Source organism: Phyllobates terribilis, unplaced genomic scaffold (assembly GCF_046119375.1).
Source record: "Phyllobates terribilis strain yellow unplaced genomic scaffold, ASM4611937v1 Scaffold_138__1_contigs__length_4804227, whole genome shotgun sequence".
NCBI lineage: Eukaryota > Metazoa > Chordata > Amphibia > Anura > Dendrobatidae > Phyllobates > Phyllobates terribilis.
In genome coordinates, this window is record NW_027362898.1 from 682,561 (window position 1) to 710,394 (window position 27,834).

At 44.2% G+C, this 27,834-nt stretch overlaps 15 non-coding genes and 2 pseudogenes across 15 annotated transcripts; all 17 read left to right on the forward strand.

The window, feature by feature from the left end:
• The first annotated feature begins 1,028 nt into the window (after window positions 1-1,028).
• On the forward strand, window positions 1,029-1,219 carry LOC141205263 (U2 spliceosomal RNA). Its single transcript, XR_012276033.1, has one exon. It is a non-coding gene; the product is annotated as a U2 spliceosomal RNA (small nuclear RNA).
• A 1,119-nt stretch (window positions 1,220-2,338) lies between these two features.
• LOC141205374 (U2 spliceosomal RNA) lies at window positions 2,339-2,529 on the forward strand. The gene has a single exon (XR_012276141.1). It is a non-coding gene; the product is annotated as a U2 spliceosomal RNA (small nuclear RNA).
• Window positions 2,530-3,649: 1,120 nt separating this feature from the next.
• LOC141205264 (U2 spliceosomal RNA) lies at window positions 3,650-3,840 on the forward strand. Its single transcript, XR_012276034.1, has one exon. It is a non-coding gene; the product is annotated as a U2 spliceosomal RNA (small nuclear RNA).
• A 1,121-nt stretch (window positions 3,841-4,961) lies between these two features.
• LOC141205012 (U2 spliceosomal RNA) lies at window positions 4,962-5,053 on the forward strand (annotated as a pseudogene).
• Window positions 5,054-5,842: 789 nt separating this feature from the next.
• Window positions 5,843-6,019, forward strand: LOC141205478 (U2 spliceosomal RNA; annotated as a pseudogene).
• Window positions 6,020-7,142: 1,123 nt separating this feature from the next.
• LOC141205265 (U2 spliceosomal RNA) lies at window positions 7,143-7,333 on the forward strand. Its single transcript, XR_012276035.1, has one exon. It is a non-coding gene; the product is annotated as a U2 spliceosomal RNA (small nuclear RNA).
• Window positions 7,334-13,723: 6,390 nt separating this feature from the next.
• LOC141205465 (U2 spliceosomal RNA) lies at window positions 13,724-13,920 on the forward strand. The gene has a single exon (XR_012276228.1). It is a non-coding gene; the product is annotated as a U2 spliceosomal RNA (small nuclear RNA).
• Window positions 13,921-15,043: 1,123 nt separating this feature from the next.
• Window positions 15,044-15,234, forward strand: LOC141205099 (U2 spliceosomal RNA). The gene has a single exon (XR_012275873.1). It is a non-coding gene; the product is annotated as a U2 spliceosomal RNA (small nuclear RNA).
• A 1,124-nt stretch (window positions 15,235-16,358) lies between these two features.
• LOC141205376 (U2 spliceosomal RNA) lies at window positions 16,359-16,549 on the forward strand. The gene has a single exon (XR_012276143.1). It is a non-coding gene; the product is annotated as a U2 spliceosomal RNA (small nuclear RNA).
• Window positions 16,550-17,673: 1,124 nt separating this feature from the next.
• On the forward strand, window positions 17,674-17,864 carry LOC141205266 (U2 spliceosomal RNA). Its single transcript, XR_012276036.1, has one exon. It is a non-coding gene; the product is annotated as a U2 spliceosomal RNA (small nuclear RNA).
• A 1,119-nt stretch (window positions 17,865-18,983) lies between these two features.
• LOC141205267 (U2 spliceosomal RNA) lies at window positions 18,984-19,174 on the forward strand. The gene has a single exon (XR_012276037.1). It is a non-coding gene; the product is annotated as a U2 spliceosomal RNA (small nuclear RNA).
• A 1,120-nt stretch (window positions 19,175-20,294) lies between these two features.
• Window positions 20,295-20,485, forward strand: LOC141205110 (U2 spliceosomal RNA). Its single transcript, XR_012275884.1, has one exon. It is a non-coding gene; the product is annotated as a U2 spliceosomal RNA (small nuclear RNA).
• Window positions 20,486-21,606: 1,121 nt separating this feature from the next.
• LOC141205121 (U2 spliceosomal RNA) lies at window positions 21,607-21,797 on the forward strand. The gene has a single exon (XR_012275895.1). It is a non-coding gene; the product is annotated as a U2 spliceosomal RNA (small nuclear RNA).
• Window positions 21,798-22,917: 1,120 nt separating this feature from the next.
• LOC141205268 (U2 spliceosomal RNA) lies at window positions 22,918-23,108 on the forward strand. The gene has a single exon (XR_012276038.1). It is a non-coding gene; the product is annotated as a U2 spliceosomal RNA (small nuclear RNA).
• Window positions 23,109-24,226: 1,118 nt separating this feature from the next.
• LOC141205269 (U2 spliceosomal RNA) lies at window positions 24,227-24,417 on the forward strand. Its single transcript, XR_012276039.1, has one exon. It is a non-coding gene; the product is annotated as a U2 spliceosomal RNA (small nuclear RNA).
• A 1,122-nt stretch (window positions 24,418-25,539) lies between these two features.
• LOC141205271 (U2 spliceosomal RNA) lies at window positions 25,540-25,730 on the forward strand. The gene has a single exon (XR_012276041.1). It is a non-coding gene; the product is annotated as a U2 spliceosomal RNA (small nuclear RNA).
• A 1,118-nt stretch (window positions 25,731-26,848) lies between these two features.
• LOC141205272 (U2 spliceosomal RNA) lies at window positions 26,849-27,039 on the forward strand. Its single transcript, XR_012276042.1, has one exon. It is a non-coding gene; the product is annotated as a U2 spliceosomal RNA (small nuclear RNA).
• The last annotated feature ends 795 nt before the right edge of the window (window positions 27,040-27,834 follow it).

A 27,834-nucleotide genomic window follows, 5' to 3' on the forward strand; every position in this document is an offset into this window, starting at 1 on the left:
TTGCTTTTCTTCTCCTCATTGGATTTTTCATGTTAAAAGTTGCAGAAGCCAGATGACAAGCTCATTTTGGTTCAACTTCAGCAACTGTGCATTGCATTGCCATGTAATGTAATGTAATGCAATGCTATCTATCTAGCTCTCCCTCTATACTTCCTTTTGGATAAACAGACATATTAGGCAAGCATTTTGGAGCTTTCACCTAAATAACTACAGGTGGTGAGATAAGCTGCACAATATAATTGACCTTTCAGTATATTGTTGCACACACACCATCTATTTAGCAAATGCCCTTGTTATCAACAGCAGCCTTTTAAACTCACCTGAGCTAACAGGTATGTGAGCTGGTTACTCTGCTGCGCTTAAAATTTCTTTTTTGGTTTGCTACAATGCCTTTTCTGAAACGTTGTCTCCCTCTGCTGGAACACTGACTTCTTTCATTTAATGCCTGCAGACTATAAAAGAGAAACCAACCCAAAAAGTTTGGTTGATTAGTCTGTGGCATTCTTTTAAACTGTTGCTTATGGCGGTCTCTGTGAGCTTCTCAGTGACATTCAGCCATCCAGGTATCCCGCCTGCAGTAGACGGAATGTGGCAATGGAACGCTGGCTGCGCGTGTCATAATAGGCTCTGAGCCTTTATATACCTGCGCACAGCAGCAGCCACCTTCAGTCTGCTGCTGGACAGCCAGCAGCAGCAGCAGCAGGAGAGGTAATTAATCAGCAACCCTCCTGCTAAGGGTAGACAGCTGCTCGTTCCACCCCCCCCCCCGCCTTAATTGGTTTTCCTCCCTTCCAACGGTGTTGAGGCGGGTGGGAACAGCCGGGGGTTGAGGGTACTGTGCTAAAAGAGGTGGAGTTATGCAGATCTAAAACGCGTGGATTGCAGCAGCAGCAAGCCGAAAAGTGCAGGCATGTGAGGGATCTAGAGGTTGACAGCATGTCTTCTTAACGGGAGTCCAGGTGGCCATCTCCACAAATGGACTTTTCAGAATCCTTGGGTGGCACCGTAGTCGGAAACCAATTCTGGTTATCGCTTCTCGGCCTTTTGGCTAAGATCAAGTGTAGTATCTGTTCTTATCAGTTTAATATCTGATACGTCCCCTATCTGGGGACCATATATTAAATGGATTTTTAGAACAGGGAGATGGAAAAAGAGCTTGCTCTGTCCACTCCACGCATTGACCTGGTATTGCAGTATCTCCAGGACCGGTGCACCCCTTCTTTAATGCAGTTTCTAAAATCAGAAAGAATTGAATTCAATGCTTTTTGTTCATTTTGCTTGTTTGTCGGATTTTGGGATGGACTCTTTGGCTTTGCTTTTCTTCTCCTCATTGGATTTTTCATGTTAAAAGTTGCAGAAGCCAGATGACAAGCTCATTTTGGTTCAACTTCAGCAACTGTGCATTGCATTGCCATGTAATGTAATGTAATGCAATGCTATCTATCTAGCTCTCCCTCTATACTTCCTTTTGGATAAACAGACATATTAGGCAAGCATTTTGGAGCTTTCACCTAAATAACTACAGGTGGTGAGATAAGCTGCACAATATAATTGACCTTTCAGTATATTGTTGCACACACACCATCTATTTAGCAAATGCCCTTGTTATCAACAGCATCCTTTTAAACTCACCTGAGCTAACAGGTATGTGAGCTGGTTACTCTGCTGCGCTTAAAATTTCTTTTTTGGTTTGCTACAATGCCTTTTCTGAAACGTTGTCTCCCTCTGCTGGAACACTGACTTCTTTCATTTAATGCCTGCAGACTATAAAAGAGAAACCAACCCAAAAAGTTTGGTTGATTAGTCTGTGGCATTCTTTTAAACTGTTGCTTATGGCGGTCTCTGTGAGCTTCTCAGTGACATTCAGCCATCCAGGTATCCCGCCTGCAGTAGACGGAATGTGGCAATGGAACGCTGGCTGCGCGTGTCATAATAGGCTCTGAGCCTTTATATACCTGCGCACAGCAGCAGCCACCTTCAGTCTGCTGCTGGACAGCCAGCAGCAGCAGCAGCAGGAGAGGTAATTAATCAGCAACCCTCCTGCTAAGGGTAGACAGCTGCTCGTTCCACCCCCCCCCGCCTTAATTGGTTCTCCTCCCTTCCAACGGTGTTGAGGCGGGTGGGAACAGCCGGGGGTTGAGGGTACTGTGCTAAAAGAGGTGGAGTTATGCAGATCTAAAACGCGTGGATTGCAGCAGCAGCAAGCCGAAAAGTGCAGGCATGTGAGGGATCTAGAGGTTGACAGCATGTCTTCTTAACGGGAGTCCAGGTGGCCATCTCCACAAATGGACTTTTCAGAATCCTTGGGTGGCACCGTAGTCGGAAACCAATTCTGGTTATCGCTTCTCGGCCTTTTGGCTAAGATCAAGTGTAGTATCTGTTCTTATCAGTTTAATATCTGATACGTCCCCTATCTGGGGACCATATATTAAATGGATTTTTAGAACAGGGAGATGGAAAAAGAGCTCGCTCTGTCCACTCCACGCATTGACCTGGTATTGCAGTATCTCCAGGACCGGTGCACCCCTTCTTTAATGCAGTTTCTAAAATCAGAAAGAATTGAATTCAATGCTTTTTGTTCATTTTGCTTGTTTGTCGGATTTTGGGATGGACTCTTTGGCTTTGCTTTTCTTCTCCTCATTGGATTTTTCATGTTAAAAGTTGCAGAAGCCAGATGACAAGCTCATTTTGGTTCAACTTCAGCAACTGTGCATTGCATTGCCATGTAATGTAATGTAATGCAATGCTATCTATCTAGCTCTCCCTCTATACTTCCTTTTGGATAAACAGACATATTAGGCAAGCATTTTGGAGCTTTCACCTAAATAACTACAGGTGGTGAGATAAGCTGCACAATATAATTGACCTTTCAGTATATTGTTGCACACACACCATCTATTTAGCAAATGCCCTTGTTATCAACAGCAGCCTTTTAAACTCACCTGAGCTAACAGGTATGTGAGCTGGTTACTCTGCTGCGCTTAAAATTTCTTTTTTGGTTTGCTACAATGCCTTTTCTGAAACGTTGTCTCCCTCTGCTGGAACACTGACTTCTTTCATTTAATGCCTGCAGACTATAAAAGAGAAACCAACCCAAAAAGTTTGGTTGATTAGTCTGTGGCATTCTTTTAAACTGTTGCTTATGGCGGTCTCTGTGAGCTTCTCAGTGACATTCAGCCATCCAGGTATCCCGCCTGCAGTAGACGGAATGTGGCAATGGAACGCTGGCTGCGCGTGTCATAATAGGCTCTGAGCCTTTATATACCTGCGCACAGCAGCAGCCACCTTCAGTCTGCTGCTGGACAGCCAGCAGCAGCAGCAGCAGGAGAGGTAATTAATCAGCAACCCTCCTGCTAAGGGTAGACAGCTGCTCGTTCCACCCCCCCCCCGCCTTAATTGGTTCTCCTCCCTTCCAACGGTGTTGAGGCGGGTGGGAACAGCCGGGGGTTGAGGGTACTGTGCTAAAAGAGGTGGAGTTATGCAGATCTAAAACGCGTGGATAGCAGCAGCAGCAAGCCGAAAAGTGCAGGCATGTGAGGGATCTAGAGGTTGACAGCATGTCTTCTTAACGGGAGTCCAGGTGGCCATCTCCACAAATGGACTTTTCAGAATCCTTGGGTGGCACAGTAGTCGGAAACCAATTCTGGTTATCGCTTCTCGGCCTTTTGGCTAAGATCAAGTGTAGTATCTGTTCTTATCAGTTTAATATCTGATACGTCCCCTATCTGGGGACCATATATTAAATGGATTTTTAGAACAGGGAGATGGAAAAAGAGCTTGCTCTGTCCACTCCACGCATTGACCTGGTATTGCAGTATCTCCAGGACCGGTGCACCCCTTCTTTAATGCAGTTTCTAAAATCAGAAAGAATTGAATTCAATGCTTTTTGTTCATTTTGCTTGTTTGTCGGATTTTGGGATGGACTCTTTGGCTTTGCTTTTCTTCTCCTCATTGGATTTTTCATGTTAAAAGTTGCAGAAGCCAGATGACAAGCTTATTTTGGTTCAACTTCAGCAACTGTGCATTGCATTGCCATGTAATGTAATGTAATGCAATGCTATCTATCTAGCTCTCCCTCTATACTTCCTTTTGGATAAACAGACATATTAGGCAAGCATTTTGGAGCTTTCACCTAAATAACTACAGGTGGTGAGATAAGCTGCACAATATAATTGACCTTTCAGTATATTGTTGCACACACACCATCTATTTAGCAAATGCCCTTGTTATCAACAGCAGCCTTTTAAACTCACCTGAGCTAACAGGTATGTGAGCTGGTTACTCTGCTGCGCTTAAAATTTCTTTTTTGGTTTGCTACAATGCCTTTTCTGAAACGTTGTCTCCCTCTGCTGGAACACTGACTTCTTTCATTTAATGCCTGCAGACTATAAAAGAGAAACCAACCCAAAAAGTTTGGTTGATTAGTCTGTGGCATTCTTTTAAACTGTTGCTTATGGCGGTCTCTGTGAGCTTCTCAGTGACATTCAGCCATCCAGGTATCCCGCCTGCAGTAGACGGAATGTGGCAATGGAACGCTGGCTGCGCGTGTCATAATAGGCTCTGAGCCTTTATATACCTGCGCACAGCAGCAGCCACCTTCAGTCTGCTGCTGGACAGCCAGCAGCAGCAGCAGCAGGAGAGGTAATTAATCAGCAACCCTCCTGCTAAGGGTAGACAGCTGCTCGTTCCACCCCCCCCCCCGCCTTAATTGGTTCTCCTCCCTTCCAACGGTGTTGAGGCGGGTGGGAACAGCCGGGGGTTGAGGGTACTGTGCTAAAAGAGGTGGAGTTATGCAGATCTAAAACGCGTGGATTGCAGCAGCAGCAAGCCGAAAAGTGCAGGCATGTGAGGGATCTAGAGGTTGACAGCATGTCTTCTTAACGGGAGTCCAGGTGGCCATCTCCACAAATGGACTTTTCAGAATCCTTGGGTGGCACCGTAGTCGGAAACCAATTCTGGTTATCGCTTCTCGGCCTTTTGGCTAAGATCAAGTGTAGTATCTTTCGAAAAGGCGGTTTTGGATGTTGGCCGCCCTAGTAGATTGATACATTATGCACACTGGGGTTTAGGCGCTTGTTAGTACGCCAGGTGGCTAATATAGTCATCTGGTGGAAAGCATGGCCCCCCAGGATCGACGCCATTGGGCCGGGGAAGATCGAAAGCCCGAAGTGTGAAGTGCCCCAGGAGTGGTGATCCTGGGGTGCCTTAACTCACTGGGATTGGGAACCCCACTTGAGTTTATGGCACATTTGCACAAGCACTTCAAATTTTCTTTCTTCGCACACACCCTTATTCCGGGCCTTCTGGCCTTAGGATGGGGAATTTTTCAATTCCCGGTCGAAGGTCCGGGCAGTATTATACTGTGAAACCTTCACTATTTATTTAATTTCTTTGTCACTGTGTGTCCACTTATTCACGTGTGTCACGTCCTACTAGGATTTTGTCGGGATGCGGTTCCCTTACGGGTTCCTCTCTTGGCAGGTCTAGGGGGGGAGTGTGTGGCCATCAGCTTCCGCTCCCCCCTGAACCCCCCTGGCTCTCCTCTTTTGGGAGGAGAGCGTTGTTGGCTCCCCTCTTCCGGGAGGGGAGCACAGTCTTTGGCTCCCAGTGCCTTGCTCGGGTGAGAACTCGGGCAGGTGCAGGGGGTAAGATTGGGTCGCCTCTGGCTTCGGCTGGAGGTGGCTTTTTGTCCCTGTTCCTCGCTGTGGCCTTTTGGCTCGGAGGGACGGGGAATGGTTTGGGGGACCCTTCTCCTTTTGGAGAGGGTTTCAAGAAGACCAGCATCCTAGTGCACTTTTTTTGTGGCACTTGTCACTTTTTTAAGCGCACTCGGGTTTTGTACACGAATTCGGGCTTTCGAAAAAAATCTGTTCTTATCAGTTTAATATCTGATACGTCCCCTATCTGGGGACCATATATTAAATGGATTTTTAGAACAGGGAGATGGAAAAAGAGCTCGCTCTGTCCACTCCACGCATTGACCTGGTATTGCAGTATCTCCAGGACCGGTGCACCCCTTCTTTAATGCAGTTTCTAAAATCAGAAAGAATTGAATTCAATGCTTTTTGTTCATTTTGCTTGTTTGTCGGATTTTGGGATGGACTCTTTGGCTTTGCTTTTCTTCTCCTCATTGGATTTTTCATGTTAAAAGTTGCAGAAGCCAGATGACAAGCTCATTTTGGTTCAACTTCAGCAACTGTGCATTGCATTGCCATGTAATGTAATGTAATGCAATGCTATCTATCTAGCTCTCCCTCTATACTTCCTTTTGGATAAACAGACATATTAGGCAAGCATTTTGGAGCTTTCACCTAAATAACTACAGGTGGTGAGATAAGCTGCACAATATAATTGACCTTTCAGTATATTGTTGCACACACACCATCTATTTAGCAAATGCCCTTGTTATCAACAGCAGCCTTTTAAACTCACCTGAGCTAACAGGTATGTGAGCTGGTTACTCTGCTGCGCTTAAAATTTCTTTTTTGGTTTGCTACAATGCCTTTTCTGAAACGTTGTCTCCCTCTGCTGGAACACTGACTTCTTTCATTTAATGCCTGCAGACTATAAAAGAGAAACCAACCCAAAAAGTTTGGTTGATTAGTCTGTGGCATTCTTTTAAACTGTTGCTTATGGCGGTCTCTGTGAGCTTCTCAGTGACATTCAGCCATCCAGGTATCCCGCCTGCAGTAGACGGAATGTGGCAATGGAACGCTGGCTGCGCGTGTCATAATAGGCTCTGAGCCTTTATATACCTGCGCACAGCAGCAGCCACCTTCAGTCTGCTGCTGGACAGCCAGCAGCAGCAGCAGCAGGAGAGGTAATTAATCAGCAACCCTCCTGCTAAGGGTAGACAGCTGCTCGTTCCACCCCCCCCCCCCCGCCTTAATTGGTTCTCCTCCCTTCCAACGGTGTTGAGGCGGGTGGGAACAGCCGGGGGTTGAGGGTACTGTGCTAAAAGAGGTGGAGTTATGCAGATCTAAAACGCGTGGATTGCAGCAGCAGCAAGCCGAAAAGTGCAGGCATGTGAGGGATCTAGAGGTTGACAGCTTGTCTTCTTAACGGGAGTCCAGGTGGCCATCTCCACAAATGGACTTTTCAGAATCCTTGGGTGGCACCGTAGTCGGAAACCAATTCTGGTTATCGCTTCTCGGCCTTTTGGCTAAGATCAAGTGTAGTATCTGTTCTTATCAGTTTAATATCTGATACGTCCCCTATCTGGGGACCATATATTAAATGGATTTTTAGAACAGGGAGATGGAAAAAGAGCTTGCTCTGTCCACTCCACGCATTGACCTGGTATTGCAGTATCTCCAGGACCGGTGCACCCCTTCTTTAATGCAGTTTCTAAAATCAGAAAGAATTGAATTCAATGCTTTTTGTTCATTTTGCTTGTTTGTCGGATTTTGGGATGGACTCTTTGGCTTTGCTTTTCTTCTCCTCATTGGATTTTTCATGTTAAAAGTTGCAGAAGCCAGATGACAAGCTCATTTTGGTTCAACTTCAGCAACTGTGCATTGCATTGCCATGTAATGTAATGTAATGCAATGCTATCTATCTAGCTCTCCCTCTATACTTCCTTTTGGATAAACAGACATATTAGGCAAGCATTTTGGAGCTTTCACCTAAATAACTACAGGTGGTGAGATAAGCTGCACAATATAATTGACCTTTCAGTATATTGTTGCACACACACCATCTATTTAGCAAATGCCCTTGTTATCAACAGCAGCCTTTTAAACTCACCTGAGCTAACAGGTATGTGAGCTGGTTACTCTGCTGCGCTTAAAATTTCTTTTTTGGTTTGCTACAATGCCTTTTCTGAAACGTTGTCTCCCTCTGCTGGAACACTGACTTCTTTCATTTAATGCCTGCAGACTATAAAAGAGAAACCAACCCAAAAAGTTTGGTTGATTAGTCTGTGGCATTCTTTTAAACTGTTGCTTATGGCGGTCTCTGTGAGCTTCTCAGTGACATTCAGCCATCCAGGTATCCCGCCTGCAGTAGACGGAATGTGGCAATGGAACGCTGGCTGCGCGTGTCATAATAGGCTCTGAGCCTTTATATACCTGCGCACAGCAGCAGCCACCTTCAGTCTGCTGCTGGACAGCCAGCAGCAGCAGCAGGAGAGGTAATTAATCAGCAACCCTCCTGCTAAGGGTAGACAGCTGCTCGTTCCACCCCCCCCCCCGCCTTAATTGGTTCTCCTCCCTTCCAACGGTGTTGAGGCGGGTGGGAACAGCCGGGGGTTGAGGGTACTGTGCTAAAAGAGGTGGAGTTATGCAGATCTAAAACGCGTGGATTGCAGCAGCAGCAAGCCGAAAAGTGCAGGCATGTGAGGGATCTAGAGGTTGACAGCATGTCTTCTTAACGGGAGTCCAGGTGGCCATCTCCACAAATGGACTTTTCAGAATCCTTGGGTGGCACCGTAGTCGGAAACCAATTCTGGTTATCGCTTCTCGGCCTTTTGGCTGAGACCAAGTGCTTCACAGCAGGAGGTTTCAGTTGAAGGGCACTCAGGTACCCCTCTCCTTGGCCTGGCAGGATCGTCCACTTCGGTGGGCTTCACCTGCCTGCTGCTATTAGGGAGAGGGATTAGTCCTAGGGTAACGGGCAGCGATCCCCCAGCCTTCAGGTGCTTTATCACAAAGCTCTGAAGGCGTAGATTGCAGGCGGTTGCAATTTGCATTTTGTTGCGCCATACCATGGAGGTTGACCCCAACCTCGTGCCTCTATATGCGAGGCTCAAGAACACCATAAGGGTCCGCTTTACGGCTGGTGGTTCCGATATGCGGAATCTGGGATATGTAGTCCAGGACGTGCTTGAGAAACTGCTCCACGTCAGAACCAACGAAATCCTTTCTATCCAGGATTATCCTCGACGTGGAGACTATGATGTAACCTTTACTGGCGAAGGTATTTTCAAAGATGTTTTGTCCAGAGTTAAGTCGGTAGAAAATAGCCCTGGTCTAAAAGGGATTCAGATTATCGAGCACGTCCTGGATGAGGTAAAGATGGTGGTTGTGAAAATCTTCTCACCCTTCATAACGGCACCAGAGGTTATTTCCTTTTTGTCAGTTTATTTTAAAAGTGTGAAATTGATTGGGAAAGTGTTGAATGAGTTTAACATCTGGACCTCAAAATGGAAGTTTTTAGTAAAATGTGAAAGAGACCCAAAATTCCCTGGAGGTGTGAGACTTCCTCCAGCTCGATTTAAAATAGGGCAAACTAATGGGGATTTTTTTTTCTCAGGAATGCCACTTTTCTGTAGGTATTGTGGTCTCTATGGGCACTCTAAGGATAGTTGTGGTGCCACTTGTAGAAATTGTGCCAGTACTGAACATGACACAAAGGAGTGCCCAAATGAAAAAAAATGCTCTTTTTGTCGGACACCTGGTCATTTCTATTTTTCTTGCCCTCACAGGTTCAGAGAGGATGAACAAAAACAAAAGGAGAAGTCCAAGACATCCGGGAATGGACGGGCCAATCAGACCACCCCTCAGGAGGAGGAACAGCAACCTGGAGCCTCGGGAGGTGATAAGGGCGCTTCGACTAGTAACAATCCCTCCGAGTCAATGACAGGTAACTCACAGGAGCCCAGGAGCTGGCTGAAAGACCATAAGGAGGCTAAAAGGAAGGCTGAGAAAGATCATAAAGGGGCGGTCGGTAAGGCCAAAAAAGAGCGCCAAAAGGCTGACACCGAGCCCAAAATTTCCACTGGGTCTCACGAGAGCGAGGGCGGTACGTGGCATTTGATGAGGTCTCATAATAAGAAAAAGAATGGTTCCGTGGAGGTGGCTAATAGGGAGGAGATGGATACATCCCCTCACGGGGGTGTAGACTCTGGAATCCCGAGGTCCCGGGGCTCTGCTGCCCCAGGTGGGGCCCCGAACCTGGCTGCCTCCGGGGACTCTGAGGCTCCGCCATGTGCGCAGCCTGCCCCTGTGTTACGACCCTCTGCGGGTCAGCAGGGGAGTGCGGAGCCTCTCGGAGACCCACCTGACGAGGACCTAAATGGTCAGCCTATGGAGACCCAGTGTAACCTTTCTCTCAATATCCTTCCGAGCTACACCCCAGTAGCGTCGGGTCTTAATTTAAGTGAATGTTCCTTCTCCGATGATGAAGACTCTTTGATAACGGTGGATTCAGAAGAGGGCGTTGGTGAAAGTCCAAGTGGTCTGATCCGTCCATCGGATAGGTAAAGTCCAGTTTTTGTTTCTTCCTAACCATTTGTTATGATGGCTGACATTAGTGGTGTTTCCCTCAATGTGAGAGGCATAGGATCCAAGACCAGAAGAGCTACTGTTTTACATTTTTTAACCTGTTTTACAGCTTCTGTTTTCTTTTTACAAGAATGTCATATCCCTCATAAGATTTCTTACAAAAAATATAAGGAAGAGTGGAAACATGGTCCATCGGTCTGGTCTGGATCAAATGCAACTGGATCAGCCGGGGTAGCTATACTTTTTAAGGGAAATGTGTCTATTGATTTTATCCAAGATATTTTACCGGGTCGTATTCTTTTAGTTAAGGCTTTTATTGATGGGACAAGATGGCAGTTTTTAAATTTTTATGGGTCACCTGATAAAAATGAAAGGGCTGATATGCTGGAAATTTTACCTTTATTTATTAACATTTCTGAACCTTTTATCCTGGCAGGTGATTTTAATTGTATTTTAAAAGGCGAAAGCCGACGCTCCGGTTCCGTGAGTAGAAATTATGACAAAACGTCTGGAATGTTAAGCAATATTATAAATGATTGTAAATTAACTGATGTGTATAAAGAATGTAACAAGGATAGCCCTATAGACGCTGGTTTCACCTGGAGCAATTCTACATGTAGCTCCAGGATAGATTTTGTTTTAGGTTCAGAAAAAATACTGCCAGTGAAATGTGAAGTTTTAACTAATATTCTCTCAGATCACAAGGTTTTATCTTTTAGAGTGAGGATTAATGGAAAGAAGAAATGTGGTAAGAAATCTTGGAAATTGAATGTGTCCCTTTTAAAAGATCCACAAATTTTATCGGATTTTATTGAGTTTTATGTAAAGTGTAGAAAAAGGAAAAACCCCAATATTTCTTTTAGCTCCTGGTGGGATAGAATGAAAATAAGCATTAAAGATTTCTTTATTAAGAAAAGCATACAAAAAGCTAAAGAAAAGTTTGAGATCTATAATTTTCTTAATATCAGGTTACAGACATTGTACAAATTCAAAGACAATGGTCTGGATGTAGGTAATGATATATTGAGTCTTAAAGGAGAAATTTCAAAGTGGTTGGAACAAAAAGGAAAAGAACTGATTTTTCGTTCAAAGGTAAAACACGTAGAAGAGGATGAGACTTGTTCCAGGTATTTTTTTAAGAAAAACAAACAGACAAAAACAATAATTGATAACATAGATGGAGATAATAATATCAACGTTATATTGGATAAGGTAAATGTCTATTTTAATGATCTTTTTAATGTAAAAACTGTAGACCATGATTTAATACACACTTTCCTGGGGGAGATCAAGTCCACCCTAGATGCTGATGCCCAAAGTTTTTTATCCCAACCTCTAGTTGAGGAAGAGATTTTAGAAACCATGAAGAGTTTTAAAAATGGTAAAGTGCCGGGCCCTGATGGTATCCCCATAGAGTTTTATATAAGTTTTTATGATATTTTAAAAGATGATTTGTTTAATTTGTTTTCCGAAGTTTTTAATAATAAGGTTTTACTCAACTCATGGAAGAAAGGTGAGGTATCACTACTATACAAAAAAGGTGACAAAACGGATCTTAAAAACTGGAGGCCGATAACTCTTTTAAATAGTGATTACAAAATTATGGCTAAGATCTGTGCAAATCGGTTGAAAAAGGTGATACATAAAGTAATTCATGCAAATCAGGTATGCGGGGTACCTGGGCGTAGTATCTGGGACAATTTAAACCTGGTGAAAGATTGTATTGAAGATGTAAAAACCAGAAAGACAAAGATGTCAATCCTAGCGGTGGATTTTGAGAAAGCTTTTGACCGCGTGTCTCATTTTTATCTTTTTAAAGTTTTAGAAAAAATGGGCATTCCGGGTGGGTTTTTATTGTCTCTTAAAGCTTTTTATAATGATTGTACGAGTAAGATTTTAGTTAATGGTTTTAAAACAAAAGAGGTAGTTTTAAAATCAGGGGTGAAGCAGGGTTGCCCTTTGTCCCCCCTGCTTTTTATATGTGCTATAGAACCCCTTTTATGTACAATACGCCAGGATAAGCAAATATGTGGAGTACCCTTACCCGGAGGGAACGGTCTACAAGTTAAAGTTGTAAGCTATATGGATGATGTAGCCGTGTTTGGATGTGATGTACCTTCAATACAAAAAACGATAAGCCAAATTCAGTCTTTTTGTACAGTTTCCGGTTTTAAAATTAATCTTACTAAATGTAATATTTTAAATGTCGGGGGAATGAGTTTACATGATGTACCAATTGCAGTTACAGATTCCATTACTATTTTAGGTGTTTCTTTTAATGAATCTAATAATGGTTTTAATAGCTGGGATGCGGCAGCACAGAAAATTAATCAGAAAATCTGCATGTGGAATATGAGAAAGCTGTCAATGGAAGGTAAAGTTCTGATTGTAAAAATGGTGATATTACCTATCCTGTTATATCTTAGTTTGGTGTTCCCCCCTCCTACAAATTTGTTGAAACGAATTACAAAAGTATGTTTTACCTTTTTTTGGGGCTCAAAAATGGAGAAACTCAAAAGAGAAATTGTGACAAAGCCAAAGGTTAAAGGTGGGAAAGATTTCCCTGTTTTAGATAAGTTTCTTTTAATACATTTTTTCTGTTTCTGTTTTAAAACCCTTTTTAAAGATAATTACCTTTCCTATTTTATGCGTTTTAACACTGGTTTTCTCATGAGAAGGTTTGGTTGGTTTGAAACGGTTTTATCCTTTCCTTATGCTTTTAACCTACCTGCACATTATGAGATTTTAAAGAAAATTATTCTTGATTTTAATTTGAATAAGAAACAGACAGGGGATCTATGTAACAGCAAGACACTACTCAAACAAATTAGTACTGATGTGACGTTGTGTGATATTGAACGTTATGATGATGACAAAACTGTACACATATGGAAAATGATTAACGCCCCTTATCTTTTTAATGTACAGAAAGACATGTCTTGGAGCTGCGCACACCACTGTCTTCCTTGCCGGGCATTCCAGTACAGAAGAGGTTTTGTGAGGTCTGCCATCTGCCCAAGAGAAGGTTGTCAAGAAGAAGAGACAGTGAAGCATCTTTTATGGACTTGTGCTTTTGCTAAAGAGTTCTGGAGAAGACTAATCCCCCTGCTGGAGAAAATGGTGGACCTCAAGGACTTTAATTTTGCATCAGTGTTATATGGTCTTCTGGAATGCCCAACAATGGACCAAAAAATAATGGCGTGGAAGATAGTGAATTGTGCCAAGATAGCGCTCTGGAATGCTAGAAATATTGCTGTTTTTAAACATGAAATGTTACCAGTAGATGATGTTTTAGCCTTTTGTAAAAGTGAAATGTACATATACTATTTATTGGACAGGAAAAAGAATGTAACATTGGCAGGCAAATGGCTTTTTAACCTATGGAATATTTGAAGTCTTGTAAAATTTGCTGTGATGGAATTTTTATTTTTCTTTGAAGTCCCGAAAGTGTAATGTGGATGTAATGGTTTTATTTCTGTAATTTGTTAAATTTTAAATAAACGGTTTTTATCCCCATGTGGGGGATAGCCAAATTAAAAAAAAATCTGTTCTTATCAGTTTAATATCTGATACGTCCCCTATCTGGGGACCATATATTAAATGGATTTTTAGAACAGGGAGATGGAAAAAGAGCTTGCTCTGTCCACTCCACGCATTGACCTGGTATTGCAGTATCTCCAGGACCGGTGCACCCCTTCTTTAATGCAGTTTCTAAAATCAGAAAGAATTGAATTCAATGCTTTTTGTTCATTTTGCTTGTTTGTCGGATTTTGGGATGGACTCTTTGGCTTTGCTTTTCTTCTCCTCATTGGATTTTTCATGTTAAAAGTTGCAGAAGCCAGATGACAAGCTCATTTTGGTTCAACTTCAGCAACTGTGCATTGCATTGCCATGTAATGTAATGTAATGCAATGCTATCTATCTAGCTCTCCCTCTATACTTCCTTTTGGATAAACAGACATATTAGGCAAGCATTTTGGAGCTTTCACCTAAATAACTACAGGTGGTGAGATAAGCTGCACAATATAATTGACCTTTCAGTATATTGTTGCACACACACCATCTATTTAGCAAATGCCCTTGTTATCAACAGCAGCCTTTTAAACTCACCTGAGCTAACAGGTATGTGAGCTGGTTACTCTGCTGCACTTAAAATTTCTTTTTTGGTTTGCTACAATGCCTTTTCTGAAACGTTGTCTCCCTCTGCTGGAACACTGACTTCTTTCATTTAATGCCTGCAGACTATAAAAGAGAAACCAACCCAAAAAGTTTGGTTGATTAGTCTGTGGCATTCTTTTAAACTGTTGCTTATGGCGGTCTCTGTGAGCTTCTCAGTGACATTCAGCCATCCAGGTATCTCGCCTGCAGTAGACGGAATGTGGCAATGGAACGCTGGCTGCGCGTGTCATAATAGGCTCTGAGCCTTTATATACCTGCGCACAGCAGCAGCCACCTTCAGTCTGCTGCTGGACAGCCAGCAGCAGCAGCAGCAGGAGAGGTAATTAATCAGCAACCCTCCTGCTAAGGGTAGACAGCTGCTCGTTCCACCCCCACCCCCCCACCTTAATTGGTTCTCCTCCCTTCCAACGGTGTTGAGGCGGGTGGGAACAGCCGGGGGTTGAGGGTACTGTGCTAAAAGAGGTGGAGTTATGCAGATCTAAAACGCGTGGATTGCAGCAGCAGCAAGCCGAAAAGTGCAGGCATGTGAGGGATCTAGAGGTTGACAGCATGTCTTCTTAACGGGAGTCCAGGTGGCCATCTCCACAAATGGACTTTTCAGAATCCTTGGGTGGCACCGTAGTCGGAAACCAATTCTGGTTATCGCTTCTCGGCCTTTTGGCTAAGATCAAGTGTAGTATCTGTTCTTATCAGTTTAATATCTGATACGTCCCCTATCTGGGGACCATATATTAAATGGATTTTTAGAACAGGGAGATGGAAAAAGAGCTTGCTCTGTCCACTCCACGCATTGACCTGGTATTGCAGTATCTCCAGGATCGGTGCACCCCTTCTTTAATGCAGTTTCTAAAATCAGAAAGAATTGAATTCAATGCTTTTTGTTCATTTTGCTTGTTTGTCGGATTTTGGGATGGACTCTTTGGCTTTGCTTTTCTTCTCCTCATTGGATTTTTCATGTTAAAAGTTGCAGAAGCCAGATGACAAGCTCATTTTGGTTCAACTTCAGCAACTGTGCATTGCATTGCCATGTAATGTAATGTAATGCAATGCTATCTATCTAGCTCTCCCTCTATACTTCCTTTTGGATAAACAGACATATTAGGCAAGCATTTTGGAGCTTTCACCTAAATAACTACAGGTGGTGAGATAAGCTGCACAATATAATTGACCTTTCAGTATATTGTTGCACACACACCATCTATTTAGCAAATGCCCTTGTTATCAACAGCAGCCTTTTAAACTCACCTGAGCTAACAGGTATGTGAGCTGGTTACTCTGCTGCGCTTAAAATTTCTTTTTTGGTTTGCTACAATGCCTTTTCTGAAATGTTGTCTCCCTCTGCTGGAACACTGACTTCTTTCATTTAATGCCTGCAGACTATAAAAGAGAAACCAACCCAAAAAGTTTGGTTGATTAGTCTGTGGCATTCTTTTAAACTGTTGCTTATGGCGGTCTCTGTGAGCTTCTCAGTGACATTCAGCCATCCAGGTATCCCGCCTGCAGTAGACGGAATGTGGCAATGGAACGCTGGCTGCGCGTGTCATAATAGGCTCTGAGCCTTTATATACCTGCGCACAGCAGCAGCCACCTTCAGTCTGCTGCTGGACAGCCAGCAGCAGCAGCAGCAGGAGAGGTAATTAATCAGCAACCCTCCTGCTAAGGGTAGACAGCTGCTCGTTCCACCCCCCCCCCCCCCGCCTTAATTGGTTCTCCTCCCTTCCAACGGTGTTGAGGCGGGTGGGAACAGCCGGGGGTTGAGGGTACTGTGCTAAAAGAGGTGGAGTTATGCAGATCTAAAACGCGTGGATTGCAGCAGCAGCAAGCCGAAAAGTGCAGGCATGTGAGGGATCTAGAGGTTGACAGCATGTCTTCTTAACGGGAGTCCAGGTGGCCATCTCCACAAATGGACTTTTCAGAATCCTTGGGTGGCACCGTAGTCGGAAACCAATTCTGGTTATCGCTTCTCTGCCTTTTGGCTAAGATCAAGTGTAGTATCTGTTCTTATCAGTTTAATATCTGATACGTCCCCTATCTGGGGACCATATATTAAATGGATTTTTAGAACAGGGAGATGGAAAAAGAGCTTGCTCTGTCCACTCCACGCATTGACCTGGTATTGCAGTATCTCCAGGACCTGTGCACCCCTTCTTTAATGCAGTTTCTAAAATCAGAAAGAATTGAATTCAATGCTTTTTGTTCATTTTGCTTGTTTGTCGGATTTTGGGATGGACTCTTTGGCTTTGCTTTTCTTCTCCTCATTGGATTTTTCATGTTAAAAGTTGCAGAAGCCAGATGACAAGCTCATTTTGGTTCAACTTCAGCAACTGTGCATTGCATTGCCATGTAATGTAATGTAATGCAATGCTATCTATCTAGCTCTCCCTCTATACTTCCTTTTGGATAAACAGACATATTAGGCAAGCATTTTGGAGCTTTCACCTAAATAACTACAGGTGGTGAGATAAGCTGCACAATATAATTGACCTTTCAGTATATTGTTGCACACACACCATCTATTTAGCAAATGCCCTTGTTATCAACAGCAGCCTTTTAAACTCACCTGAGCTAACAGGTATGTGAGCTGGTTACTCTGCTGCGCTTAAAATTTCTTTTTTGGTTTGCTACAATGCCTTTTCTGAAACGTTGTCTCCCTCTGCTGGAACACTGACTTCTTTCATTTAATGCCTGCAGACTATAAAAGAGAAACCAACCCAAAAAGTTTGGTTGATTAGTCTGTGGCATTCTTTTAAACTGTTGCTTATGGCGGTCTCTGTGAGCTTCTCAGTGACATTCAGCCATCCAGGTATCCCGCCTGCAGTAGACGGAATGTGGCAATGGAACGCTGGCTGCGCGTGTCATAATAGGCTCTGAGCCTTTATATACCTGCGCACAGCAGCAGCCACCTTCAGTCTGCTGCTGGACAGCCAGCAGCAGCAGCAGCAGGAGAGGTAATTAATCAGCAACCCTCCTGCTAAGGGTAGACAGCTGCTCGTTCCACCCCCCCCCCCCCCGCCTTAATTGGTTCTCCTCCCTTCCAACGGTGTTGAGGCGGGTGGGAACAGCCGGGGGTTGAGGGTACTGTGCTAAAAGAGGTGGAGTTATGCAGATCTAAAACGCGTGGATTGCAGCAGCAGCAAGCCGAAAAGTGCAGGCATGTGAGGGATCTAGAGGTTGACAGCATGTCTTCTTAACGGGAGTCCAGGTGGCCATCTCCACAAATGGACTTTTCAGAATCCTTGGGTGGCACCGTAGTCGGAAACCAATTCTGGTTATCGCTTCTCGGCCTTTTGGCTAAGATCAAGTGTAGTATCTGTTCTTATCAGTTTAATATCTGATACGTCCCCTATCTGGGGACCATATATTAAATGGATTTTTAGAACAGGGAGATGGAAAAAGAGCTTGCTCTGTCCACTCCACGCATTGACCTGGTATTGCAGTATCTCCAGGACCGGTGCACCCCTTCTTTAATGCAGTTTCTAAAATCAGAAAGAATTGAATTCAATGCTTTTTGTTCATTTTGCTTGTTTGTCGGATTTTGGGATGGACTCTTTGGCTTTGCTTTTCTTCTCCTCATTGGATTTTTCATGTTAAAAGTTGCAGAAGCCAGATGACAAGCTCATTTTGGTTCAACTTCAGCAACTGTGCATTGCATTGCCATGTAATGTAATGTAATGCAATGCTATCTATCTAGCTCTCCCTCTATACTTCCTTTTGGATAAACAGACATATTAGGCAAGCATTTTGGAGCTTTCACCTAAATAACTACAGGTGGTGAGATAAGCTGCACAATATAATTGACCTTTCAGTATATTGTTGCACACACACCATCTATTTAGCAAATGCCCTTGTTATCAACAGCAGCCTTTTAAACTCACCTGAGCTAACAGGTATGTGAGCTGGTTACTCTGCTGCGCTTAAAATTTCTTTTTTGGTTTGCTACAATGCCTTTTCTGAAACGTTGTCTCCCTCTGCTGGAACACTGACTTCTTTCATTTAATGCCTGCAGACTATAAAAGAGAAACCAACCCAAAAAGTTTGGTTGATTAGTCTGTGGCATTCTTTTAAACTGTTGCTTATGGCGGTCTCTGTGAGCTTCTCAGTGACATTCAGCCATCCAGGTATCCCGCCTGCAGTAGACGGAATGTGGCAATGGAACGCTGGCTGCGCGTGTCATAATAGGCTCTGAGCCTTTATATACCTGCGCACAGCAGCAGCCACCTTCAGTCTGCTGCTGGACAGCCAGCAGCAGCAGCAGCAGGAGAGGTAATTAATCAGCAACCCTCCTGCTAAGGGTAGACAGCTGCTCGTTCCACCCCCCCCCGCCTTAATTGGTTCTCCTCCCTTCCAACGGTGTTGAGGCGGGTGGGAACAGCCGGGGGTTGAGGGTACTGTGCTAAAAGAGGTGGAGTTATGCAGATCTAAAACGCGTGGATTGCAGCAGCAGCAAGCCGAAAAGTGCAGGCATGTGAGGGATCTAGAGGTTGACAGCATGTCTTCTTAACGGGAGTCCAGGTGGCCATCTCCACAAATGGACTTTTCAGAATCCTTGGGTGGCACCGTAGTCGGAAACCAATTCTGGTTATCGCTTCTCGGCCTTTTGGCTAAGATCAAGTGTAGTATCTGTTCTTATCAGTTTAATATCTGATACGTCCCCTATCTGGGGACCATATATTAAATGGATTTTTAGAACAGGGAGATGGAAAAAGAGCTTGCTCTGTCCACTCCACGCATTGACCTGGTATTGCAGTATCTCCAGGACCGGTGCACCCCTTCTTTAATGCAGTTTCTAAAATCAGAAAGAATTGAATTCAATGCTTTTTGTTCATTTTGCTTGTTTGTCGGATTTTGGGATGGACTCTTTGGCTTTGCTTTTCTTCTCCTCATTGGATTTTTCATGTTAAAAGTTGCAGAAGCCAGATGACAAGCTCATTTTGGTTCAACTTCAGCAACTGTGCATTGCATTGCCATGTAATGTAATGTAATGCAATGCTATCTATCTAGCTCTCCCTCTATACTTCCTTTTGGATAAACAGACATATTAGGCAAGCATTTTGGAGCTTTCACCTAAATAACTACAGGTGGTGAGATAAGCTGCACAATATAATTGACCTTTCAGTATATTGTTGCACACACACCATCTATTTAGCAAATGCCCTTGTTATCAACAGCAGCCTTTTAAACTCACCTGAGCTAACAGGTATGTGAGCTGGTTACTCTGCTGCGCTTAAAATTTCTTTTTTGGTTTGCTACAATGCCTTTTCTGAAACGTTGTCTCCCTCTGCTGGAACACTGACTTCTTTCATTTAATGCCTGCAGACTATAAAAGAGAAACCAACCCAAAAAGTTTGGTTGATTAGTCTGTGGCATTCTTTTAAACTGTTGCTTATGGCGGTCTCTGTGAGCTTCTCAGTGACATTCAGCCATCCAGGTATCCCGCCTGCAGTAGACGGAATGTGGCAATGGAACGCTGGCTGCGCGTGTCATAATAGGCTCTGAGCCTTTATATACCTGCGCACAGCAGCAGCCACCTTCAGTCTGCTGCTGGACAGCCAGCAGCAGCAGCAGCAGGAGAGGTAATTAATCAGCAACCCTCCTGCTAAGGGTAGACAGCTGCTCGTTCCACCCCCCCCCCGCCTTAATTGGTTCTCCTCCCTTCCAACGGTGTTGAGGCGGGTGGGAACAGCCGGGGGTTGAGGGTACTGTGCTAAAAGAGGTGGAGTTATGCAGATCTAAAACGCGTGGATTGCAGCAGCAGCAAGCCGAAAAGTGCAGGCATGTGAGGGATCTAGAGGTTGACAGCATGTCTTCTTAACGGGAGTCCAGGTGGCCATCTCCACAAATGGACTTTTCAGAATCCTTGGGTGGCACCGTAGTCGGAAACCAATTCTGGTTATCGCTTCTCGGCCTTTTGGCTAAGATCAAGTGTAGTATCTGTTCTTATCAGTTTAATATCTGATACGTCCCCTATCTGGGGACCATATATTAAATGAATTTTTAGAACAGGGAGATGGAAAAAGAGCTTGCTCTGTCCACTCCACGCATTGACCTGGTATTGCAGTATCTCCAGGACCGGTGCACCCCTTCTTTAATGCAGTTTCTAAAATCAGAAAGAATTGAATTCAATGCTTTTTGTTCATTTTGCTTGTTTGTCGGATTTTGGGATGGACTCTTTGGCTTTGCTTTTATTCTCCTCATTGGATTTTTCATGTTAAAAGTTGCAGAAGCCAGATGACAAGCTCATTTTGGTTCAACTTCAGCAACTGTGCATTGCATTGCCATGTAATGTAATGTAATGCAATGCTATCTATCTAGCTCTCCCTCTATACTTCCTTTTGGATAAACAGACATATTAGGCAAGCATTTTGGAGCTTTCACCTAAATAACTACAGGTGGTGAGATAAGCTGCACAATATAATTGACCTTTCAGTATATTGTTGCACACACACCATCTATTTAGCAAATGCCCTTGTTATCAACAGCAGCCTTTTAAACTCACCTGAGCTAACAGGTATGTGAGCTGGTTACTCTGCTGCGCTTAAAATTTCTTTTTTGGTTTGCTACAATGCCTTTTCTGAAACGTTGTCTCCCTCTGCTGGAACACTGACTTCTTTCATTTAATGCCTGCAGACTATAAAAGAGAAACCAACCCAAAAAGTTTGGTTGATTAGTCTGTGGCATTCTTTTAAACTGTTGCTTATGGCGGTCTCTGTGAGCTTCTCAGTGACATTCAGCCATCCAGGTATCCCGCCTGCAGTAGACGGAATGTGGCAATGGAACGCTGGCTGCGCGTGTCATAATAGGCTCTGAGCCTTTATATACCTGCGCACAGCAGCAGCCACCTTCAGTCTGCTGCTGGACAGCCAGCAGCAGCAGCAGCAGGAGAGGTAATTAATCAGCAACCCTCCTGCTAAGGGTAGACAGCTGCTCGTTCCACCCCCCCCCCCGCCTTAATTGGTTCTCCTCCCTTCCAACAGTGTTGAGGCGGGTGGGAACAGCCGGGGGTTGAGGGTACTGTGCTAAAAGAGGTGGAGTTATGCAGATCTAAAACGCGTGGATTGCAGCAGCAGCAAGCCGAAAAGTGCAGGCATGTGAGGGATCTAGAGGTTGACAGCATGTCTTCTTAACGGGAGTCCAGGTGGCCATCTCCACAAATGGACTTTTCAGAATCCTTGGGTGGCACCGTAGTCGGAAACCAATTCTGGTTATCGCTTCTCGGCCTTTTGGCTAAGATCAAGTGTAGTATCTGTTCTTATCAGTTTAATATCTGATACGTCCCCTATCTGGGGACCATATATTAAATGAATTTTTAGAACAGGGAGATGGAAAAAGAGCTTGCTCTGTCCACTCCACGCATTGACCTGGTATTGCAGTATCTCCAGGACCGGTGCACCCCTTCTTTAATGCAGTTTCTAAAATCAGAAAGAATTGAATTCAATGCTTTTTGTTCATTTTGCTTGTTTGTCGGATTTTGGGATGGACTCTTTGGCTTTGCTTTTCTTCTCCTCATTGGATTTTTCATGTTAAAAGTTGCAGAAGCCAGATGACAAGCTCATTTTGGTTCAACTTCAGCAACTGTGCATTGCATTGCCATGTAATGTAATGTAATGCAATGCTATCTATCTAGCTCTCCCTCTATACTTCCTTTTGGATAAACAGACATATTAGGCAAGCATTTTGGAGCTTTCACCTAAATAACTACAGGTGGTGAGATAAGCTGCACAATATAATTGACCTTTCAGTATATTGTTGCACACACACCATCTATTTAGCAAATGCCCTTGTTATCAACAGCAGCCTTTTAAACTCACCTGAGCTAACAGGTATGTGAGCTGGTTACTCTGCTGCGCTTAAAATTTCTTTTTTGGTTTGCTACAATGCCTTTTCTGAAACGTTGTCTCCCTCTGCTGGAACACTGACTTCTTTCATTTAATGCCTGCAGACTATAAAAGAGAAACCAACCCAAAAAGTTTGGTTGATTAGTCTGTGGCATTCTTTTAAACTGTTGCTTATGGCGGTCTCTGTGAGCTTCTCAGTGACATTCAGCCATCCAGGTATCCCGCCTGCAGTAGACGGAATGTGGCAATGGAACGCTGGCTGCGCGTGTCATAATAGGCTCTGAGCCTTTATATACCTGCGCACAGCAGTAGCCACCTTCAGTCTGCTGCTGGACAGCCAGCAGCAGCAGCAGCAGGAGAGGTAATTAATCAGCAACCCTCCTGCTAAGGGTAGACAGCTGCTCGTTCCACCCCCCCCCCGCCTTAATTGGTTCTCCTCCCTTCCAACGGTGTTGAGGCGGGTGGGAACAGCCGGGGGTTGAGGGTACTGTGCTAAAAGAGGTGGAGTTATGCAGATCTAAAACGCGTGGATTGCAGCAGCAGCAAGCCGAAAAGTGCAGGCATGTGAGGGATCTAGAGGTTGACAGCATGTCTTCTTAACGGGAGTCCAGGTGGCCATCTCCACAAATGGACTTTTCAGAATCCTTGGGTGGCACCGTAGTCGGAAACCAATTCTGGTTATCGCTTCTCGGCCTTTTGGCTAAGATCAAGTGTAGTATCTGTTCTTATCAGTTTAATATCTGATACGTCCCCTATCTGGGGACCATATATTAAATGGATTTTTAGAACAGGGAGATGGAAAAAGAGCTTGCTCTGTCCACTCCACGCATTGACCTGGTATTGCAGTATCTCCAGGACCGGTGCACCCCTTCTTTAATGCAGTTTCTAAAATCAGAAAGAATTGAATTCAATGCTTTTTGTTCATTTTGCTTGTTTGTCGGATTTTGGGATGGACTCTTTGGCTTTGCTTTTCTTCTCCTCATTGGATTTTTCATGTTAAAAGTTGCAGAAGCCAGATGACAAGCTCATTTTGGTTCAACTTCAGCAACTGTGCATTGCATTGCTATGTAATGTAATGTAATGCAATGCTATCTATCTAGCTCTCCCTCTATACTTCCTTTTGGATAAACAGACATATTAGGCAAGCATTTTGGAGCTTTCACCTAAATAACTACAGGTGGTGAGATAAGCTGCACAATATAATTGACCTTTCAGTATATTGTTGCACACACACCATCTATTTAGCAAATGCCCTTGTTATCAACAGCAGCCTTTTAAACTCACCTGAGCTAACAGGTATGTGAGCTGGTTACTCTGCTGCGCTTAAAATTTCTTTTTTGGTTTGCTACAATGCCTTTTCTGAAACGTTGTCTCCCTCTGCTGGAACACTGACTTCTTTCATTTAATGCCTGCAGACTATAAAAGAGAAACCAACCCAAAAAGTTTGGTTGATTAGTCTGTGGCATTCTTTTAAACTGTTGCTTATGGCGGTCTCTGTGAGCTTCTCAGTGACATTCAGCCATCCAGGTATCCCGCCTGCAGTAGACGGAATGTGGCAATGGAACGCTGGCTGCGCGTGTCATAATAGGCTCTGAGCCTTTATATACCTGCGCACAGCAGCAGCCACCTTCAGTCTGCTGCTGGACAGCCAGCAGCAGCAGCAGGAGAGGTAATTAATCAGCAACCCTCCTGCTAAGGGTAGACAGCTGCTCGTTCCACCCCCCCCCCCGCCTTAATTGGTTTTCCTCCCTTCCAACGGTGTTGAGGCGGGTGGGAACAGCCGGGGGTTGAGGGTACTGTGCTAAAAGAGGTGGAGTTATGCAGATCTAAAACGCGTGGATTGCAGCAGCAGCAAGCCGAAAAGTGCAGGCATGTGAGGGATCTAGAGGTTGACAGCATGTCTTCTTAACGGGAGTCCAGGAGGCCATCTCCACAAATGGACTTTTCAGAATCCTTGGGTGGCACCGTAGTCGGAAACCAATTCTGGTTATCGCTTCTCGGCCTTTTGGCTAAGATCAAGTGTAGTATCTGTTCTTATCAGTTTAATATCTGATACGTCCCCTATCTGGGGACCATATATTAAATGGATTTTTAGAACAGGGAGATGGAAAAAGAGCTTGCTCTGTCCACTCCACGCATTGACCTGGTATTGCAGTATCTCCAGGACCGGTGCACCCCTTCTTTAATGCAGTTTCTAAAATCAGAAAGAATTGAATTCAATGCTTTTTGTTCATTTTGCTTGTTTGTCGGATTTTGGGATGGACTCTTTGGCTTTGCTTTTCTTCTCCTCATTGGATTTTTCATGTTAAAAGTTGCAGAAGCCAGATGACAAGCTCATTTTGGTTCAACTTCAGCAACTGTGCATTGCATTGCCATGTAATGTAATGTAATGCAATGCTATCTATCTAGCTCTCCCTCTATACTTCCTTTTGAATAAACAGACATATTAGGCAAGCATTTTGGAGCTTTCACCTAAATAACTACAGGTGGTGAGATAAGCTGCACAATATAATTGACCTTTCAGTATATTGTTGCACACACACCATCTATTTAGCAAATGCCCTTGTTATCAACAGCAGCCTTTTAAACTCACCTGAGCTAACAGGTATGTGAGCTGGTTACTCTGCTGCGCTTAAAATTTCTTTTTTGGTTTGCTACAATGCCTTTTCTGAAACGTTGTCTCCCTCTGCTGGAACACTGACTTCTTTCATTTAATGCCTGCAGACTATAAAAGAGAAACCAACCCAAAAAGTTTGGTTGATTAGTCTGTGGCATTCTTTTAAACTGTTGCTTATGGCGGTCTCTGTGAGCTTCTCAGTGACATTCAGCCATCCAGGTATCCCGCCTGCAGTAGACGGAATGTGGCAATGGAACGCTGGCTGCGCGTGTCATAATAGGCTCTGAGCCTTTATATACCTGCGCACAGCAGCAGCCACCTTCAGTCTGCTGCTGGACAGCCAGCAGCAGCAGCAGCAGGAGAGGTAATTAATCAGCAACCCTCCTGCTAAGGGTAGACAGCTGCTCGTTCCACCCCCCCCCCCAGCCTTAATTGGTTCTCCTCCCTTCCAACGGTGTTGAGGCGGGTGGGAACAGCCGGGGGTTGAGGGTACTGTGCTAAAAGAGGTGGAGTTATGCAGATCTAAAACGCGTGGATTGCAGCAGCAGCAAGCCGAAAAGTGCAGGCATGTGAGGGATCTAGAGGTTGACAGCATGTCTTCTTAACAGGAGTCCAGGTGGCCATCTCCACAAATGGACTTTTCAGAATCCTTGGGTGGCACCGTAGTCGGAAACCAATTCTGGTTATCGCTTCTCGGCCTTTTGGCTAAGATCAAGTGTAGTATCTGTTCTTATCAGTTTAATATCTGATACGTCCCCTATCTGGGGACCATATATTAAATGGATTTTTAGAACAGGGAGATGGAAAAAGAGCTTGCTCTGTCCACTCCACGCATTGACCTGGTATTGCAGTATCTCCAGGACCGGTGCACCCCTTCTTTAATGCAGTTTCTAAAATCAGAAAGAATTGAATTCAATGCTTTTTGTTCATTTTGCTTGTTTGTCGGATTTTAGGATGGACTCTTTGGCTTTGCTTTTCTTCTCCTCATTGGATTTTTCATGTTAAAAGTTGCAGAAGCCAGATGACAAGCTCATTTTGGTTCAACTTCAGCAACTGTGCATTGCATTGCCATGTAATGTAATGTAATGCAATGCTATCTATCTAGCTCTCCCTCTATACTTCCTTTTGGATAAATAGACATATTAGGCAAGCATTTTGGAGCTTTCACCTAAATAACTACAGGTGGTGAGATAAGCTGCACAATATAATTGACCTTTCAGTATATTGTTGCACACACACCATCTATTTAGCAAATGCCCTTGTTATCAACAGCAGCCTTTTAAACTCACCTGAGCTAACAGGTATGTGAGCTGGTTACTCTGCTGCGCTTAAAATTTCTTTTTTGGTTTGCTACAATGCCTTTTCTGAAACGTTGTCTCCCTCTGCTGGAACACTGACTTCTTTCATTTAATGCCTGCAGACTATAAAAGAGAAACCAACCCAAAAAGTTTGGTTGATTACTCTGTGGCATTCTTTTAAACTGTTGCTTATGGCGGTCTCTGTGAGCTTCTCAGTGACATTCAGCCATCCAGGTATCCCGCCTGCAGTAGACGGAATGTGGCAATGGAACGCTGGCTGCGCGTGTCATAATAGGCTCTGAGCCTTTATATACCTGCGCACAGCAGCAGCCACCTTCAGTCTGCTGCTGGACAGCCAGCAGCAGCAGCAGGAGAGGTAATTAATCAGCAACCCTCCTGCTAAGGGTAGACAGCTGCTCGTTCCACCGCCCCCCCCGCCTTAATTGGTTCTCCTCCCTTCCAACGGTGTTGAGGCGGGTGGGAACAGCCGGGGGTTGAGGGTACTGTGCTAAAAGAGGTGGAGTTATGCAGATCTAAAACGCGTGGATTGCAGCAGCAGCAAGCCGAAAAGTGCAGGCATGTTAGGGATCTAGAGGTTGACAGCATGTCTTCTTAACGGGAGTCCAGGTGGCCATCTCCACAAATGGACTTTTCAGAATCCTTGGGTGGCACCGTAGTCGGAAACCAATTCTGGTTATCGCTTCTCGGCCTTTTGGCTAAGATCAAGTGTAGTATCTGTTCTTATCAGTTTAATATCTGATACGTCCCCTATCTGGGGACCATATATTAAATGGATTTTTAGAACAGGGAGATGGAAAAAGAGCTTGCTCTGTCCACTCCACGCATTGACCTGGTATTGCAGTATCTCCAGGACCGGTGCACCCCTTCTTTAATGCAGTTTCTAAAATCAGAAAGAATTGAATTCAATGCTTTTTGTTCATTTTGCTTGTTTGTCGGATTTTGGGATGGACTCTTTGGCTTTGCTTTTCTTCTCCTCATTGGATTTTTCATGTTAAAAGTTGCAGAAGCCAGATGACAAGCTCATTTTGGTTCAACTTCAGCAACTGTGCATTGCATTGCCATGTAATGTAATGTAATGCAATGCTATCTATCTAGCTCTCCCTCTATACTTCCTTTTGGATAAACAGACATATTAGGCAAGCATTTTGGAGCTTTCACCTAAATAACTACAGGTGGTGAGATAAGCTGCACAATATAATTGACCTTTCAGTATATTGTTGCACACACACCATCTATTTAGCAAATGCCCTTGTTATCAACAGCAGCCTTTTAAACTCACCTGAGCTAACAGGTATGTGAGCTGGTTACTCTGCTGCGCTTAAAATTTCTTTTTTGGTTTGCTACAATGCCTTTTCTGAAACGTTGTCTCCCTCTGCTGGAACACTGACTTCTTTCATTTAATGCCTGCAGACTATAAAAGAGAAACCAACCCAAAAAGTTTGGTTGATTAGTCTGTGGCATTCTTTTAAACTGTTGCTTATGGCGGTCTCTGTGAGCTTCTCAGTGACATTCAGCCATCCAGGTATCCCGCCTGCAGTAGACGGAATGTGGCAATGGAACGCTGGCTGCGCGTGTCATAATAGGCTCTGAGCCTTTATATACCTGCGCACAGCAGCAGCCACCTTCAGTCTGCTGCTGGACAGCCAGCAGCAGCAGCAGCA